Source organism: Hyperoodon ampullatus (assembly GCF_949752795.1).
Source record: "Hyperoodon ampullatus genome assembly, chromosome: X".
NCBI classification, from domain to species: Eukaryota; Metazoa; Chordata; class Mammalia; order Artiodactyla; family Ziphiidae; genus Hyperoodon; species Hyperoodon ampullatus.
The window spans coordinates 42,563,571-42,582,155 of NC_136913.1; the positions used below are offsets into that span (position 1 = coordinate 42,563,571).

Below are 18,585 nucleotides of genomic sequence, written 5' to 3' on the forward strand. Positions count from 1 at the left end.
TGCTAAGGATAGCACAGCCAGAGGATTAAAATTAGGTGCTCTCTATTTTGAAACTAGTGTTAAAATTTTTTTAGGAATAATATAAGCACGTTGTGAAAAAAGAGTTCAACAGTTTAGGAGGATATAAAATACCTGCCAGGCTCACTTCATAGTAGTAACCACTACGTTTCTTGTGATATATGTCTAGAAATATTTTATGCAAATTCAAACAGAAGTATGTAGGCTTTTTGTACTTAAATCTTTTCATTTTTAATTCCTTAAAATTTAAAAATTGAGATCTGACATAACATTATATTAGTTTCGGGTGTACAACATAATGGTTCACTCTTCGTATATATTGCAGTAGATCTCCACAGTTAGTCTAGTTACTATCCATCACCACACAAAGTTATGTAGTTTTTTTTTCTTATGATGAGAAATTTTAAGATCCACTTTCTTAATAACTTTAAAATATATGGGAATTCCCTGGCGGTCCAGTGGTTAGGACTCCATGCTCTCACTGCTGAGGGCCTGGGTTTGATCCCTGGTTGAGGAACTGAGATCCCACAAGCCGTGCGGCACGGCCAAAAATAATAATAATAACACACACACAGCTTTATTAACTGTAGTCACCATGCTGTACATTACATATCCCTGACGTATTTATTTTATACCTGGGAGTTTATACCTTTTGACCCCTTCATCCAGTGCCTTTGGCAACCACCGGTCTGTTCTTTGCATCTGCAAGTTCATGGGTTTTGGGGTGGGGGGCGGAGGACTAGATTCCACATATAAGTGACATCATACAGTATTTGTCTTTCTCTTTCTGACTTATTTCACTTAGCACAATGTCCTCAAGGTCCATCCATGTTGTCACAAGTGGTGATATTTCATTCTTTTTTTATGGCTGAATAATAGTCCCTTGTACACGTATATACCACATTTGCTTTATCCATTCATCCACTGATGAACACATTTCCATATCTTGGCTATTGTAAATAATGCTGCAGTGACCATGGGGGTACAGATATCTTTTTTTAAAATTAGTTTCTGCTTTATAACAAAGTGAATCAGTCATACATATACATCTGTCCCCATATCCCTTCCCTCTTGCGTCTCCCTCCCTCCCACCCTCCCTATCCCACCCCTCCAGGCAGTCACAAAGCACCGAGCTGAGATATCTTTTTGAGTTAGTGTTTTCATTTCCTTTGGGTAAATACCCAGCCGTGGAATTGCTAGATCATATGATGGTTCTATGTTTAACTTTTTGAGGTGCTTCCATCCCATCTTCCATAGTGGCTGCACCAATTCACATTCCCAGAATTCTTGGGTGACAGGGAGGGGCACTTTGTTGTACTGGATTTCTATCATCTACTTAAAGTCCAGAAACATGATGGCAAAGATGAGGTTATCAAAACCGTGCCTTTGAAGAAGATGGTGGAGAGAATTCGAATTCGCAAGTCCCAGATTCTAAATGATGAGGTAATCACTATCTTGGATAAGTACTGGAAGTTGTGCTATGGAGAGAACACGGCCATGGGGCACGTTCACCACTCTCAGCCACCCATCTACCAGTCCCTGGCCAGCAGCTGAGGGCACGTATATCACCTGTTTTTTTTTTAATAAATAAATAAATTTATTTATTTTTGGCTAAGTTGGGTCTTTGTCGCTGCGCACGGGCTTTCTCTAGTTGCGGCGAGCGGGGTTCTACTCTTCGTTAGGTGCACGGGCTTCTCGTTGCGGTGGCTTCTCTTGTTGCGGAGCACAGGCTCTAGGTCCGCGGACTTCAGTAGTTGTGGCTCGTGGGCTCGAGAGCGCAGGCTCAGTAGTTGTGGTGCACGGGCTTCGTTGCTCCATCGGCATGTGGGATCTTCCCAGACAAGGGCTCAAACCCGTGTCCCCTACATTGGCAGGTGGACTCCCAAACACTGTGCCACCAGGGAAGCCCTATCACCTGTTTTTGAAGAGTCCCAATACTGACTACATTTAATAACTATAAGGGCATGTTTTTTCGTTCTATAAATTGTTTAGTGAGAATTTTAGGGAAGATTTTTCAGTATCTTTGCGCCAGTTAAAGTGGGATGCTTTTTTTTTTTGGCTGCACGGCTTGCGGAATGTTAGTTCCCCCACCGAGGATCAAACCTGGCCCCCCTGCAGTGGAAGCGCAGAGTCCTAACCACTGGACCACCGGGGAATTCCCTAAAGTGGCATGCTTTTCAATCTAAAAAGCTTAATTTTATAAAATTGACTTACTTTTCTAGACTAAAATTGTATACGCTTTTGGTAATTGGAAACTCTGAGAATATTGGCTGCTCATTGTTGCCATTGTGTTCTTACAAAATTATTTTCCTTTTTTTTTTTTTTTTTTTTTTGTGCGGTACACGGGCCTCTCACTGTTGTGGCCTCTCCCGTTGCAGAGCACAGGCTCCGGACGCGCAGGCTCAGCGGCCATGGCTCACGGGCCCAGCCACTCCGCGGCATGTGGGATCTTCCCGGACCGGGGCACGAACCCGTGTCCCCTGCATCAGCAGGCAGACTCTCAACCACTGCGCCACCAGGGAAGCCCTTATTTTCCATTTTTTATGGAATGTTCCCACAGCTAGTTGTGTCATAAGGTACTGCTCAGTTCATCCATTTATCCTTTGGCAAAGGGTCAGTAATGTTTAGAGAAAGATTTGTGGACTTAAACAAGAAACTTAATGCCAGCGAATTGATTTAAAATCCTTTACCGATTAGCATTAAACTTAATGATTAAGTATTTCACTTTTGTTTAGGGATTTTTCTGAGGGTTTTTTGTGAAGAATCTTTTCTAAGTCATTCTTCCCTTCCCTTTCTTGTGTAAGTGTTTCAGAACTCAAGTCCTCTGCTTTCTCTAAATCCAGTTGTGACAAAAGCTAACTTGTGAGGTATGATTTAAAGGTTACAGAGATAAAACTAATGAAACCTAAAAAAGACAAAAAGTTCCTATGTTGTCTTCTTTTCAGTGACTGTCTAGTATTTCATTGTAGGAATGTATTGTAACATATTTAACCAGTTCCTAGTCCCAACATTTCATTGCTGCATTTTTCATAGCATCTTTTGCATACATGTAAGTATATCTGTAAGAAAAATTTCTGTAGTAGGGTGACGGTATAGAGCAAAATGTATACATTTTGAGAGGTTAAGCTGTTCAACGTTGCACCAACATCTGCCCCCACCAGCTGTTTCTTGGAGTGTCTGCTTCCTAGACTTTCAACAACAAGCGTTTTATCTATTTTTTTTTCAGCATGGCTAGTGTGATAGGTGGAAAACCCTTTCTCCCAGCGCCCTGGCCCTCTCTGACCCTACAGTTCATCTCAGGTGGTGAATAAATGCCTCCCACATCAGGTTGTGATAACCAGATGCCAAGATGAAATTCATTCCTTAGTCCTTCTTCGATGCACCTGGGTTTGCAAAGTGTCACTTCTGTGGCTCTTTTGAAGGACTGGACACATCTTGAAATCAAAGTGATCATCCCTTTATAAAACCACACTTACACAGGACATCAGGTTGTAGCAAGCTTCTTACTTAAGCTGAACTCCTGCTACTGCTGCAGGGGATTGTACCTAGTGACTTGAACTTCAGCTATTTCGGGACACTATCAGTGGGGAACTGAGGCTGATTTTAAATGAGGTTGAACTCTATACATTTTCTCTCTACTCCTGAGAGCCCTCTTTATTGGGGGAGGGGGCGGGGGTGGAAGGCAGAAGTGCCCATTTGCAGTTGTTGAGGCAGGATTCAGAGGATTTTCAAAGAGGCTTTTTTAGTCTTGGCAGGGATTTGTTTCCCATGAATACAAATGTAATATAAATAATTGGGAGTGATGCTTTTAAAAAACATTTATAAGGGGCTGGCTTAAAATTCCTCAGTCCAAACAGCACAGAAAAGACTGAAACTGAAAAAAAGTTAAACGGGCCTTGCTTTTGTGTGTCCAGTCGAACGAGGTGACGGATAAATGAACCTCTGTCTCTGTGAGGTCTCCTGGCTCCTCATCCTCTCACTTCGTAATGGAACCTGAGGAACTTGCTCTATTGAAAGAACCATTTCTGCTCAGGTGCAGTATAAAATAAGAACAGTAGGGACTAAGAAACAGCTCTGGCCCAAGTTCAAGAACACAGGGAAGTGGAGAACTACGGGGGAGTTGAACAGGAAGCAGTTTCAGTTGGAGCAAAGTTGCTGAGCTCAGTGATGTCTTCATGGGAATGGGAAGCCTTCAGCTCTGCTGCAGCCCACAGGCACCAAGCCAAAGGCCGTCAGTCCACTGGATGCTGAGAAGACATTGGAACGGCAGCTGGCAGTGAATGTTTTGAAATCTGGGGGGTTAAGGGGCGGTGGAAGACCACCACCACGTTTGACTTCAATGATGACCGCAGGGAGCAAATTTCTCCTCCCCTGAAATGGATGCAGCAGGGGGCTTGGCTGTAGAGTCACATTCTAAAAATAGCCACTGAGGTAGACTTGTGTTTTTCACTCTTGGAATGGAAGCCCTTTCTTTTAAGTGTTACCTTCAGGCAGAGGTGTTAGAAGGAGCCCCGAAGGCACAGGGAGAGTTGTGAGAATGCAGGGCAGTCTCTGGGCCCTGCCAGCAAGAAGCCTCAAATCTGGCCTGAAATCCAAACGCTTGGAGGGCCAGCTTGGACAGATGAATCTTGTGTGATTAAGATGGTTTGGTCACAGTAACCAGCAGGCTGGAAAGAGAAACCAGTGTAACTGAAAGGCTGAAGTAGAACATTACAGAAGCGTTTGTAAGCTATGGGGAGCGGGTGGGGACTCGAGACTCTGAGTTCTTTTGTAAAGATGATGAACTGGGGAAAGTTAGGAACAGCACAACTGGGAGGCTGGCTGAAGCAGTCCTGACATACATACAGATCAAGTGAACATCAAGGAAAAAAATGTCCCAGGGCTTTGAGGGTCACTTTCCCCATGACTGAGACCAGACATTACCAAAAAGGACTCATTACTGCCTTGGAGAGCTTATGGGAACAGTAAGCCAAAAATACTAAAACCAAGATAATGTTTTAAAAATAGGACTTCCTTTTAAACAGCCTAGAGCTGGCGTATGTTAAATATACAGATTTTAGAAGCAATAAAATAGATGCTGTCTCTTCCTGTAATAAAGGATATCGCTAACAGGGATGTGAGAAGGAAAAACAATACATTTTTCAGGCTCTGCAAACAACAAAAAAGTTAAACTTTGTTGCCTTTTCTGTGTGCTCCCCTCCCCCACCCCATCCCCCCAGCTGGGAATTGCCAAGGGGACTCTTTTACAAAAAGGAGATGGTTGGCTAAAAATAAACCACAGCCCTACCGAAGACCAACAAAACTCCCAGCATTATCGAATGCCTTTTAGATTTATTTTTATTTCTCAGCAGTCAAAGGGAAGGAGAAATCATTCTGAGCTCAGGAAAAGTCCATGTCCTTCTCCTAAGTATGGCAATCTCTGGCAATCCTACAGGCCCAGGAGAAGACTGGCGTACGGCTCGCCAGTGTCCTCTGAGAACGTGAACCTGCTCTTGGCCATGGGGCCATTTCATCCCTGCCAGACTGTGCACAGCGTTAGGAAAGGGTGGCACAGACACAGTGCCTCGCTCCACAGGGAGAGAGAACCAGAAGTGATGGGCTAGACTTGCGGTGACACACAAACTCTGTCCCCTGACTAGCCATCCTGAAGCTGATCGGGAGTGGCCCTAGCGCCCCCCACTCCATTTGGCCCCCTGTAGAGGCCAAAGGGCTGCCTGAATGGTAGGTCCAAGCTTCCCAACCCTGTGCCCTCACTAAGCCCTGCCAACCCCACTTGGTAGATGGCAAACATCTACAAGTGGGCGGTCAAATATATATTATAAAATACTGACTCCGTTCCTTTATTTGAGTTGGGAACGACTTTACTCACAAAAGCAAGTAGGTACACCAATTAAAACTGTATCTTGGAGCAGCTCAATGAAAGGAAAAAAACAAAAGTCAACTAGCCAAACTCACGTCTTTCCAAGTTTTATTAACACTGGTTTGGAGCGCATTCCTTTTGTTCTGAAGTGAGCTCAAAAATTTAGGAAATTTTTAGAGGGGGGTGGGTATGATAAAATTGGAAACGTGTTATTATTTTATTCTCTTCTATTGGGGAAATGTAATGGCCATTCCGTTTTTGCACTGGCTGACTCTGGGTCTTGACTAATGAGTCCCATGGAATGAGGTTTTATTCTGAATTCCAGAGCAGAGCAGTGAGTCTTCTTCTCTCACTGGAGGGATGGGGATGCAGCTCAACTCTGGACATGGGCTGCCCAGGGTCAGGCAAGTGGCTTCTCCCCTAGTTTCCCCCTTTACTCCCCAGGCAAGAGTTTTGTTTGTTAGTGGGTTTTCTTTTTAAAGATTTCTTTGAATGTGGACCATTTTTAAAGTCTTTATTAAATTTGTGACAATATTGCTTCTGTTTTATGTTTTCGTTTTTGGGCGGCAAGGCATGTGGGGATCTTAGCTCCCGGACCAGGGATCGAACCCACACCCCCTGCATTGGAAGACGAAGTCTTAACCACTGGACGGCCAGGGAAGTCCCTTATTTTTTCTTTTAAACTCAGTCTCTGTTTTCACCTAAAGGGAGAGTTGTTTCATGTATTAAATAGAACTGAAACTAGTATTGACTAATGCAAAGATACTGGTGCCCCCTGCCACTGCTACTTAATTTTTCAGATTGAAAGTCTGGAAACGATTTATAACATGTATGCTGCTTCAAGTACATTTCTAGGCTATTTGGGGGGTGTGGTTGTATTAGAAAACTCCATGTTTCCTGTTCCATTTTGCTTTAGAGTCACAGGGAGGGAACACTTGCACTTTGACATTTCTGGTATTTCAAGTATTATTTTAACATTATCCCTAGGCAGCTCCCTTAAAAAAAAAAAAAGACAACTTAATGGCTCTATTGTCACAAACTTTGTCAGTTATTTCCGTTTTCCTTGGCACTGCATTTCACTAATTGGAGGTGAAAACAGGAAGGTGAAGAAAGCTTTACCAAGGTTAACATAAACTTAGATGGTAACATCACTCACAGGGGGCCGTTCCAGAGTAGGATATTGGGAGATGACCCCCCACACACACACACACAAAAACACGTCGCCCTTGAAAAGGAGGCTAATGCCTGTCCTCGGCTCATTTGTTCTGCAGCGGGTCCGGGAGGAAGGCTGTTACAATAGGCTGGAAAGTAATTCCCCCATGATAACGGGACCCGCTGAATACCCGGAAACCTCAGCTCCCGCAGCCAAAGTGCCAGGTCCCTGCACCAACTTTTAGCATCTGTGTAGTGGCTTCTGGTGGGGAACCTGGGGCACCTCACCTGGCACAAGTGTGTGGGCAGGGACAGGTGAAACCAAGAAAACTGAAGGAAAGAGGGGCTAGTAGAAATCTACAAGTGCAATTCAAGGAGGGGAGGGAGGTGCCCATGCCGGTTCGCAGAGCCACCGGCGACGCCCAGGGATCGGTATCTGACTTGAAACGGGCCAGGAAGGCCACTGAAAGAGGCAAGTTCATTTGGCCCAATCTTCTGTTCTCAACCTTGAAAGCCGGCAGGAAGTTGATTCTTCCTCCTCCCCCATCCCAGCTTCAAACGTTGAAAAAAGTTTGATTAAAATGCTAAGAGTGTGTCTTCCTGGGTTATTCCGCCCGGGGAGCCTCAGCCAAGCCAACTGCAGGCAATCACAGCCTGGAATGACGTTTCGCTTTGATGGCAATGAGGCTATTAGTAGGTCAACCAGATGCAGTTAGGGCCCGGCTGGTCATTTAAGTACTCAGGGGAACTGTAGCAAAGGAGATAAAATACACCCAACTCATGGGAGTATGACTTTGAATCTTTAAGTAAACAATCCATTTTTTAAAAGTGCAAGTGAATTTGTGGATTAATTTGAGTATTAATTAAGCCATTAAGGAATGACTTCACACTTCAATGCCACATATTAAAAAAAACCTTTTATACATGCTTCACAAAACAATATACAGAAATCTCTGTAATTCTGGAAATTAATTGCACCAAGACAGTTTTTAAAATTATCTATTCTCTATTATCATACAGGATAGGTCTTTAAATAGTTTTGACTTCAGAATGACCAGAAGGGTCTATACCATTTCAGGCGGTTCAGGCAGTAGTAAACATTCTCCCCAGATGCTGGACAAGCGGAAATAATTTTAACCAAGAAGTTTAGTAGCTTAAAATTTACTTCTACATTGTTAAAAATCTAGCAGTTGTAAAAAGGGCAAAGCTGGCTACTTGGTAACTGTAGCTGGCTGATAACCTGAGCATTCACGCATGCAAACTTGAATACTTCATTGCTCCAAACGAATCAGGCCCCATAGTATTAAGAAGAGTGGGGTCTGGAGTTAATTAAATTCTTAATCCTACATCTAAGGAGCTTAAGAATTTGGGGGATCATCACACTAAGAATTCATGGACATGTTAATGTTTTAAACACAACCAAAAGTAATTAAAAATGGGAGGAAATTAACTGATAGTTTTTGTAGGGTCTACTTGGAGGTGAAGTCAGAACTGGAAGGTATTTGAGCATCCCTGCCCTGGTGTGGTGACATTCAGGAACTGAGACCAAACCAGAACGGGAATCCATTTCTGATGTGAAGAACGGGCCTTGTGGGGTTGCTGCCTGGGCCCAGCCTGGCTTAGCAGGACTTCAGAATTGTTCTTCAAATACCCCAGAGGCAGTAATAGATCTTTGGGGGCACCTGTTTCTCCTCTCCTCCCACCTTGTACTGCTGAGTGATTTGATAAAAAAAAAATTTTTGGACTTATAAAAAGCAGCTTTTCAGGTAGACTTTAAAAAATTTTTTAAAGAAGGTTTTTAATAAAAGGACTTAAAGAGTGCTTATGGGTCCAGAGGTTGGGCTGATAGTATCTCCATAAACATCTGTCAGGACATGGGATATGATCAGGCAACATTTAGCACTTGGTTAGTTTTTGACAGAAAGACACCCTGAGTTACTGCCAAGTGTTCTCAGTCTTTAAAATGACCCAAATGGAGAGCTGAATGCATTGTACAAAGAAAGAGTGACAGACGAAAACTTTTTATTTTGAAATAACTATAGACTCATGGGAGGTTGCAAAAATAGTACAGAGAGGTCCAGTGTACCCTTCACCCAGCTTTTCCCAAAGGTAACGTGTTACACATCTTACACATAGATCAATATCAACATCATGAAATTGACATTGGTACAATCTACAGGCCTTATTTAGTTTTTAATAACAGTTTTTACGTACACTCGTTTTGTGTGTATGTGTGTGCATAGATCTCTGTGATTTTATCACATATATGTAAACATCACCACAATGAAGATACAGAACTGTTCCATCAGCAAAAAGAAACTCTCTTGTGCTATCCCTTTATAGTCACACACCCTACCTCATCCCACCCCTTTCCCTGGAAAACACTAATCTGTACCCCATCTCTGTAATTGTGTTATTTCAAGATTGTTATACAAATAGAATCATACAATATATAACGTTTTGAGATTGTCTGTTTTCATTGAGCGTAATTCTCTGGATATCCATCCAGGTTGTTGCATGTATTAAGAATTCATTCCTTTTCATTGCTGAGTAGTTTTCCATGGTATGGGTGTACCACAATTTGTTTACCCATTAACCCATTTGAAGGGCATTTGGATTGTTTCCAGTTTTGGACTATTACAAATAAAGCTGCAATGAATATTTGGGTATAGGTTTTTGTGTGGATGTAAAATTTCATTTCTCTGAGATGAATGCCCAGGAGTGGAATTGCTGGTTTGTGTGGTATATGTATGTTTAGTTTTATAAGAAACTACCAAACTGTTTTTCAGGGTGGCTGTACTATTTTACATTCCCACCAGCAATGTACGAGAGAGAAATTTCTGTGCAGCCTCGCCAGTATTTGGTATTGTTGCTATGTTGTATCTTAGCTGTTCTAATAGGTATGAAGTGGTATGTTATTGTACTCTTCATTTGCATTTTCCTAGTGGCTAGTGATGTTGAACATCTTTTTGTGTGCTTATTTGCCATCCATATCTCCTCTTTGGTGAAATGTTGGTTCAGGTGTTTTGCCCATTTACTAACTGGATTGTTTTTTACTCTTGACTTTTGAGAGTGATTGGTATATTCTAGATAAAAGCCCTTTGTCAGATATGTGGTTGCAGATATTTTCTCTCAGGCTGTATCTTGTCTTTTCATCCTCTTAACAAGATCTTTTGCAGAGCAGTTTTAAAATTTTGATGAAATCCAATTTATCATTTTTTCTTTTGTAGACTGTGCATTTGATGTCATGTCTAAGAACTGCCTGTCCCTCACCAGTATCACACTGTTGTGATTAATGTCATTAGATGTAGCTTAATATTGAATAGAGTGACTATTCCTACTTTATTCTTTTCCAGAAAGGTTTTAGCTATTCTAGTTTTTTTGCCTTTCCATATAAATTTTAAAATAAGCTTCTCTGTATGTATAAAAGGCATTGATAGAATTTGGTAGGAATATTGTTAAAACTATAAAGCAATTTGGGGAAAAATGACATCTTTACTTGAGTCTTCCAATCCATGAACATAGTTATATCTCTCTATTGATTTAGATTGTTTGATTTCTTTTATTGGTGTTTTGTAGCTTTTGGCATACAGGTCCTTTACTGTTTTGTTAGATTTATACCTAAGTATTTAATTTGAGTGATTATAAATAGCATGAGTTTTAAAATTTGGTTTCAAGATGTTCATTTCTAGTATATATAAAGTTGATTTTTTAATATTAATCTTGTAGCCTGCAAATCTGCTGAATTCACTTATTAGTTCTAGGAGTTTGTTTTGTATTCCTTGGGATTTTCTATGTACATAATCATATAAACACAAATAAGGACTGTTTTCTTTCTTTCTTTCCAATCAATATGGCTTTTCTTTTTCTTGCCTTATTTCATTGGCTAGAACTTCTAGCACTATGTTGAATAAGAATGGTAAGTGCAGACACCTTTGTGTTCTTCCTGATCTTAAGGGGGAAGTATTCAGTCTTTCACCATAAATAATGAGGTTAGATGTCAGTTTACATAGATTTTTTAAAACATCTTTATTGGAGTATAATTGCTTTACAATGGTGTGTTAGCTTCTGCTTTATAACAAAGTGAATCAGCTATACATATACATATACATATATCCCCATATCTCCTCCCTCTTGCGTCTTCCTTCCACCTTCCATATCCCACCCCTCTAAGTGGTAACAAAGCACCCAGCTGATCTCCCTGTGCTATGCGACTGCTTCCCAGTAGCTATCTATTTTACATGTGGTAGTATATATAAGTCCATGCCACTCTCTCACTTCGTCCCAGCTTACCCTTCCCCCTCCCCATGTCCTCAAGTCCATTCTCTACGTCTGTGTCTTTATTCCTGTCCTGCCCCTGGGTTCTTCAGAGCCATTTTTTTTCTTTTTAGATTCCATATATACGTGTTAGCATACAGTATTTTGTTTTTCTCTTTCTGACTTACTTCACTCTGTACAGACTCTAGGTCCATCCACCTCACTACAAATAACTCAAATTTCATTTCTTTTTATGGCTGAGTAATATTCCATTGTATATATGTGCCACATCTTTATCCATTCATCTGGTTTATGTAGATTTTTAAAATTAAGTTGAGGAAGTTGCCCTCTATCCCTAGTTTGCTGAGAATTTTTATCATGAATGGGTGTTAAGTCTTGTCAATTTGTTAAATTTTGTCAGTTTCTTGAGGTAGGTGCTTAGATTACTGATTTGAGACCGTTCTTTTCTAATGTAAGCATCTAATACTATAAATTTCCCTCTCAGTACTCCTTTGGCTGTGTGTCACCAATTTTGGTGTGTTGCATTTTCATTTTCATTTAATATATTGTTGTTGTCTAACTTCCCATGGATTATTTAGAAGTATGTTCTTTAATTTCCAAGAGTCTGGAGAATTTCCTCCTATCTTTTTGTTATAGATTTCTAGTTTGATTCTATCAGGGTTAGAGAATGCATTCTGTATTATTATTTCAATTCCTTTAAATTTGTTCAGGTTTGTTTTATGAACCAGGATATGGTTTATGTTGGGACTGTTCCATGCATGCTTAAAAAGAATGTGTTTCTACTGTTATTAGGTGGAATGGTGTATGTCAGTTCAAACGTTTGGTTGATGGTGTTGTTTAGTTCTCTATCATTGATTTTCTGTCTAGTAATTCCATCAACTGTTGAGAAAGAGGTACTGAAGTTTCTAACTATAAATGTGGACATGTCTATTTCTCCTTTCTATTCTTTTAGTTTTTGCTTCAAGGAATTTTAAGTTCTGTTGTTTGCTATACACATACACATTTAGGATTGTTATTGTCTTCTTGGTGGGTTGAACATTTTGCTATTATGTACTGTCCTTCATTGTCCCTGGTAATTTTCTTTGCTCCAAAGTCTATTTTATCTGATATTAATATAACCACTCTTGCTTTGATTAATATTTGTATGGTTATCTTTTTCATCCTTTTACTTTCAACCTACCTATATCATACCTGAAATGAATTTTATATGTTTTATATGAACATATAGATGGGTCATGTTTTCAAAACCATTCTGCTGGTCTTTTTTGTGTACCGTATTTGTGTTTTTTGACCATTTATATTTAATGTAATTATTGATATTATAGGGCTTAAGCTTGCCATTTTAAAAACTTGATTTCAGTTTCTTCCCTCTATTTTTTGTTCCTATTTCCCTTTTTGTGCCTTCCTATGCATTACTTGAATGTTTATGAGAATTTTATTTTTATTTATTTGCAGTGTTTTTAAGTATATATCTTTGTATGTTTGTTTTACTGGCTTCTTTTCTTATTGAAATATAGTTGATTCACAATGTTGTGTTAGTTTCAGGTGTACAGCACAGTGATTCAGATATATATATATATATATATATATGTATGTTAATCCCAACCTAATTTATTCCTCCCCAACCCCTTTCCCCTTTGGTAACCATAAGTTTGTTTTCTATGTCTGTGGGTCTATTTCTTTTCTGTAAAACAGTTCATTTGTATTTCTTTTTTTTTCAGATTCCACATATAAGTGATATCGTATGATAATTGTCTTTCTCTGTCTGGTTTACTTCACTTAGTATGATAATCTCTATGTCCATCTATGTTTCTGCAAATGGCATAAGTTCATTCTTTTTTATGGCTGAGCAATATATATATATATATATATATATATATATATACCATATCTTCTTTATCCATTCATCTGTTGATGGACATTTAGGTTACTTCTATGTCTTGGCTATTGTAAATAGTGCTTCAGTAAATATTGGGGTGAATGAATCTTTTTGAATTATAATTTTCTCCAGATATATGCCCAGGAGTGGGATTGCAGGATCATATGGTAGCTCTATTTTTAGTTTTCTAAGGAACCTCCATACTGTTCTCCATAGTGGCTGTACCAATTTACATTCCCACCAACAGGGTAGGAGGGTTCCTTTTTCTCCACCCCCTCTCCAGCATTTATTATTTTTAGACTTGGTTTTTTTAACAGCTAATTCATTTAATGTAACACTATTTTTAAAATTAATTTTTATTGGAGTATAGTTGCTTTACAATGCTGTGTTAGTTTCTACTGTACCTCAAAGTGAATCAGCTATATGTATACATATATCCCCTCTTTTTTTGGATTTCCTTCCCATTTAGGTCACCACAGAGCATTGCGTAGAGCTTCCTGAACTATACAGTAGGTTCTAATTAGTTAGTAGTGTATATATGTCAAACCCAATCTCCCAATTCATCCCATCCCCCCTTTCCCCCTTTGCTGTCCATACGTTTGTTCTCTACATCTGTGTCTCTATTTCTGCTTTGCATATAAGATCTTCTATACCATTTTTCTAGATTGCACATATATGTGTTAATATACGATATTTGTCTTTCTCTTTCTGACTTACTTCACTCTGTATGACTGTCTCTAGGTCCATCCATGTCTCTAGAAATGGCCCAATTTCATTCCTTTTTATGGATGAGTAATATTTCATTGTATATATGTATCACATCTTCTTTATGCATTCCTCTGTCGATGGACATTTAGGTTGCTTCCATGTCCTGGCTATCGTAAATAGTGCTACAATGAACATTAGGGTGCATGTGTCTTTTTGAATTATGGTTTTCTCTGGGTATATGCCCAGTAGTGGAATTGCTGGGTCATATGGTAGTTCTATTTTTAGCTTTTTAAGGAACCTCCCTACTGTTACATGTAGTGGCTGTACCAATTTACATTCCTACCAACAGCGTAGGAGGGTTCCTTTTCCTCCACACGCTCTCCAGCATTTATTATTTGTAGACTTTTTGATGATGGCCATTCAGACCAGAGTGAGGTGATACCTCATTGTAGTTTTGATTTGCATTTCTCTAATAATTAGCAATGTTGAACATTTTTTCATGTGCCTGTTGGCCACTGTATGTCTTCTTTGGAGAAATGTCTATTTAGATCTTCAGCCCCTTTTTTGATTGGGTTGTTTTTTTTTTGATATTGAGATGTATGAGCTGTTTGCATATTTTGGAAATTAATCCCTTGTTGGTTGCATCATTAGCAAATATTTTCTCACATTCTGTTGGTTGTCTTTTCGTTTTTATGGTTTTCTTTGCTGCACAAAAAAGTGGCTTCTTTAGGTTACACATATGTAACTAATCACAACCTACTGGTCTCAACATTTTACTACCACCTCAAGTGAAGTGTAGAAACTTTATGCCCATTTAGGTTCCATTATCCTGTGCCCTTTATAATTCTCTTATAATATTTTCTCTGTATATTGAGAACTACATCATACAATGTTATAATTTTTTGCCTCAACTGTCAAACATAATTTTTTAAACTCAGGAGAATAGTCTATTAAATTTACTTGTATTTTATCCTTTCTGTTCTTTCTTCATGATGTTTCAAGTTTCCTTCTTTTATCCTTTCATTTCTGCTGGAAGAACTTCCTTTAGCAGTTCTTTTACAGCAGTTCTATTGGCAAAAAATTCTCTTAGTTTCCTTCATCTGAGAATGTCTTTATTTCACATTCATTCCTGAAGGATATTAGCACGGAATACAGAAGTATGAGTTGACAGTTATTTTCTTTCAGCTCTTGAAAAATGTCATGCCACTTCCTTCTGGCCTCCATGGTTTCAGATATGAAATCCACTGACATTCAAATCATGTTTCCATAAGTAATGCATCATTTCTCTCTAGTTGCTTTCAAGATTTTTTCTTTGTCTTTACTTTCCCGAAATTTGATTATGCTGTATCTTGGTGTAGATTTCTTTGGGGTTTTGTTGGGGTTCACCCAACCTCTTGAATCTGTAGGTCTTTTGCCGAATGTGGGAAATTTTTAGCTGTATTTATTCAAGTACTTTTTCAGCCTCAATCACTATTCCCTCTTTCTGGAACTCTGATTAAAAAAAAATGAACACTAGATCATTTATTGTAGTACCACAGGTCCCTGATGACCTGTTCATCTTTTTTCACTCTACTTTCTCTCTTTTGTTCAGATTGGGTAATTTCTATAGTTATATTTTCAGACTCACTAATTCTTTACTCTGTCATCTGTATTCTGCAATTTGGCCCATTCAGTGAGCTTTTAAATTTTTGGTTATTGTATTTTACAGTTCTAAATTTTCCATTTGGTTCCTCTTTCGTTGTTGTATTATATTTCTTTGCCAGGATTTTTTTTTTTTGCTTCAAGTGTGTAACTGCTAATTGAAGTATTTTTACGATGGTAGCTTAAAATCCTTCTTGGATAATTTCAGTATCTGTGTTGTTTCAGTGTTGGCATCTGTCAGGTGTCTTCTCTCATTCAAGTCAAAATCTCCCTGGTTCTTGGTTTGATAAGTTATTTTTTTATTGTATCCTAAACATTTGGCATACATTTGAACATATATTATCAATCTCTGAATTTTATTTATTTATTTTAGCCGGCTTCCACTGACACTGTGCTGGTAGAAGGGGTGCATCACCTGGTTATTGCCAGGTGGGGGTGGTAGTCCAGAAGCCCTGGCTTCCCACTAGGCCTCTGCTGACAGGAGGGGGGATTTTTTTTTTGAGGTGCTTGGGTTCTTTCTAGGCTGACCCTTTCCCTGCCCTTTGGCTAGAGAAAACAGGCTTTTCATGGGGCTTTTATGGTCTATGGCCATTGGTATTTCTGGCCTGCTGGATTATTCAGCATCCATCCTAGGATACCGAGGAAGCAAAAAGAAAACCCAGGCAACTCACACCTGTGTTGTTCCTCAACTCCCAAGGTCCCTAGTGAGTCCAGCTTGTTTTCCCTATCCTTCAGAGTCTTATCTTCATTTTATAAATATATTTGGGAATTTTAGTTACTCTTTGTGGGAGGAATAAGGAGAAATGCATCTATTCTACCCTACCTGGAACCACAGTCAGCCTGTCTGGAAATTGGTTTTTATTAAACTAAATTCAGCTGAATTGACATGCTGGCTCTTTCTTTATGTAAATAACCAGTACTAACAGAATGCTAAAGGTCATGAGACAGGCCTCAAGGCATTTATGAAATCAGTTCTTGCCTAATGCTTAATGTGAATCTTTATTGCATTTTTAATCACCTTGAAAGTGCTCCTTACCCAAACTCTGCTGCATCAGTAGTTCTATCAAGTTTCACTATATTAGAAAATGATGTCAAATTTGGCACATATCCGGGATCAGAGGAAGGATCACAAGAAAGCCAGAAACTGGTGGCAGAACTAGCATGAACATCGTCAGTTCACCCTTTGCCGCTCCCATAAAGTGATGCAGCAATGTGTTTTAATGGAAGATGGAAAAAGCCCAGATCCCACAGAGGTAGGAAGCTGGACTCACTGCTTATATACAGCCTCAGTTTTACAGAACAGCTGATCATTGTTGGCATGATTTATTTCACACATATGAACCAGTACACAAGTGAAAGGTGGATGGTTACATGGTCAGTGCCTAAAGGTACAGCTTCAGTCCCAGCCCTTACCCCACTCTACCCAGGTCTCAGAAAGTTTTCAACAGGTGCCCCACAGCAGCAGCTGCAGAAAGCACAGTCACACTAAGAGAGGTGCCCCCATCTTTTCCCTGTCTTTATCCTCACCAAACACCTCTTGGGTCACAAGCAGAAATGATAGATACTGATTCTGTATGGGTCTACAGCATTGGATAATGCAGCTTAGGGTAGGGAAGATTATAGTTTTCATATTTAAGAGGCCTTATGTCGTCAAGGTTCAACAGGCTTTCCGTGGAGTTCTGTGTTCTGAAGTTCAAACATCCTTTGTTCCTTCCCTTCCAGGTCAGTCACCACGAACCAGGGCACTCAGCACGTTGTCCCAGCATTGGGGAAGCCACGCTGTGGAGGCAATCTATCACACTGTCAGAGACTGGGGCTTGACTTGGTACCAACTGCTGTGCTATTCTGCGGAGCAGGAATATCATGAGCTGTTCAATAATGACTGACACATTGGTTGAAATGAAGTTTCCAGTAAGGAAGTGACAGTGCAATGTGGATAATTATGGCAATAAAATAGGAAGAGCTTTAGTTCCCAGCCTGACCCTGCCTCTGCTGGAGCCATGTCAACAAGGCGTTCTCAGAACAAAGAAGAGACGTGATTTGGTACCATTTCCCATCAGCAGGTGTCTGGACAAAACATCAATGTGAAAAAGGTTCAAGTGCAGTCCTGTGTATCTTGATTAAATTACTTAATATTAAATAAAAGGTCTGGGTGGTATTTTTTAAAATCTGACTCATCCAGCTCTAATTCAAATAGCTCCCCTCACCCTGACCCTTGAATGGATTTTTAAAAAGTAATTTCTCTCCCTGGGGTGGGAGAACCCTAATGAACTGAAAGAAATTTTTGCTTTTAAATTGTTCTATCTGATGTTTTTGTAAATTTATTATTAAATGACTCTGGAGTCACTGTTAATGACAAGATTTTTTTTTGCTTTGTTATGATGTAGTTCAATTGCATGGTTTAGGGAAAAGCTAGTCTACATACAAAAGAATACAAAGACTATGAAGGAAACTATAGCGAGCTCAATAATCTTAGCAACTAGCCAACACTCAAAGCCTGTTAAAGATGATTGCAGGCCGGGAGAAATCACAGGCAGAGACCAGGTTTAAAGTGTTTCTTTTAATCCTAAGGCACATTTTTAACATCTAAAAAAATCTGTTGCTGTGATTTTTAGATCTAATTTTAAAACTAAAAATTTTCAAGCATCTAAATTAGGGGTCAGCAAAAAACTTTTCTGTAAAGACCCTGATTGATAGTAAATAGCTCAGGCTTTATGAGCAGCTAGTTGTTCACTGCTGTTACAACTCCTCAGCTCTGCGTGAAAGCAGTCACAGACAATATGCAAATGAGTGAGTGGAGTGTGCGCCAATAAAACTTTATTTACAAAAACAAGCAGTAGGCTGGATTTGGTCCAGGGGCTGCCGTAATTTGTCAATCTCTGTTCTGAATGAAGTTGGAGAGGAATAGCTTCCACCCAGAACAGAACCTCTCTGTGAGGGAAAGAAACAGACTAAGAACAGGATCATACTGCATTCTTCTACTAACAGACAATACTTTTAGAAATACAAAGCAAGATGAGCTCACCCAGTTAATCTTTTTATTTTGAGT

At 39.6% G+C, this 18,585-nt stretch overlaps 1 protein-coding gene across 1 annotated transcript in view; it reads left to right on the forward strand.

Annotated features, from left to right (window-relative positions):
* CHST7 (carbohydrate sulfotransferase 7) overlaps window positions 1-17,584 on the forward strand; it is a gene marked incomplete at its 5' end in the record, with an annotated part of 33,144 nt that extends 15,560 nt beyond the window's left edge. Inside the window, one exon of the mRNA XM_079727570.1 lies at window positions 17,259-17,584. The remainder of the gene's footprint in view (window positions 1-17,258) is intronic.
* Window positions 17,585-18,585: the final 1,001 nt, after the last annotated feature.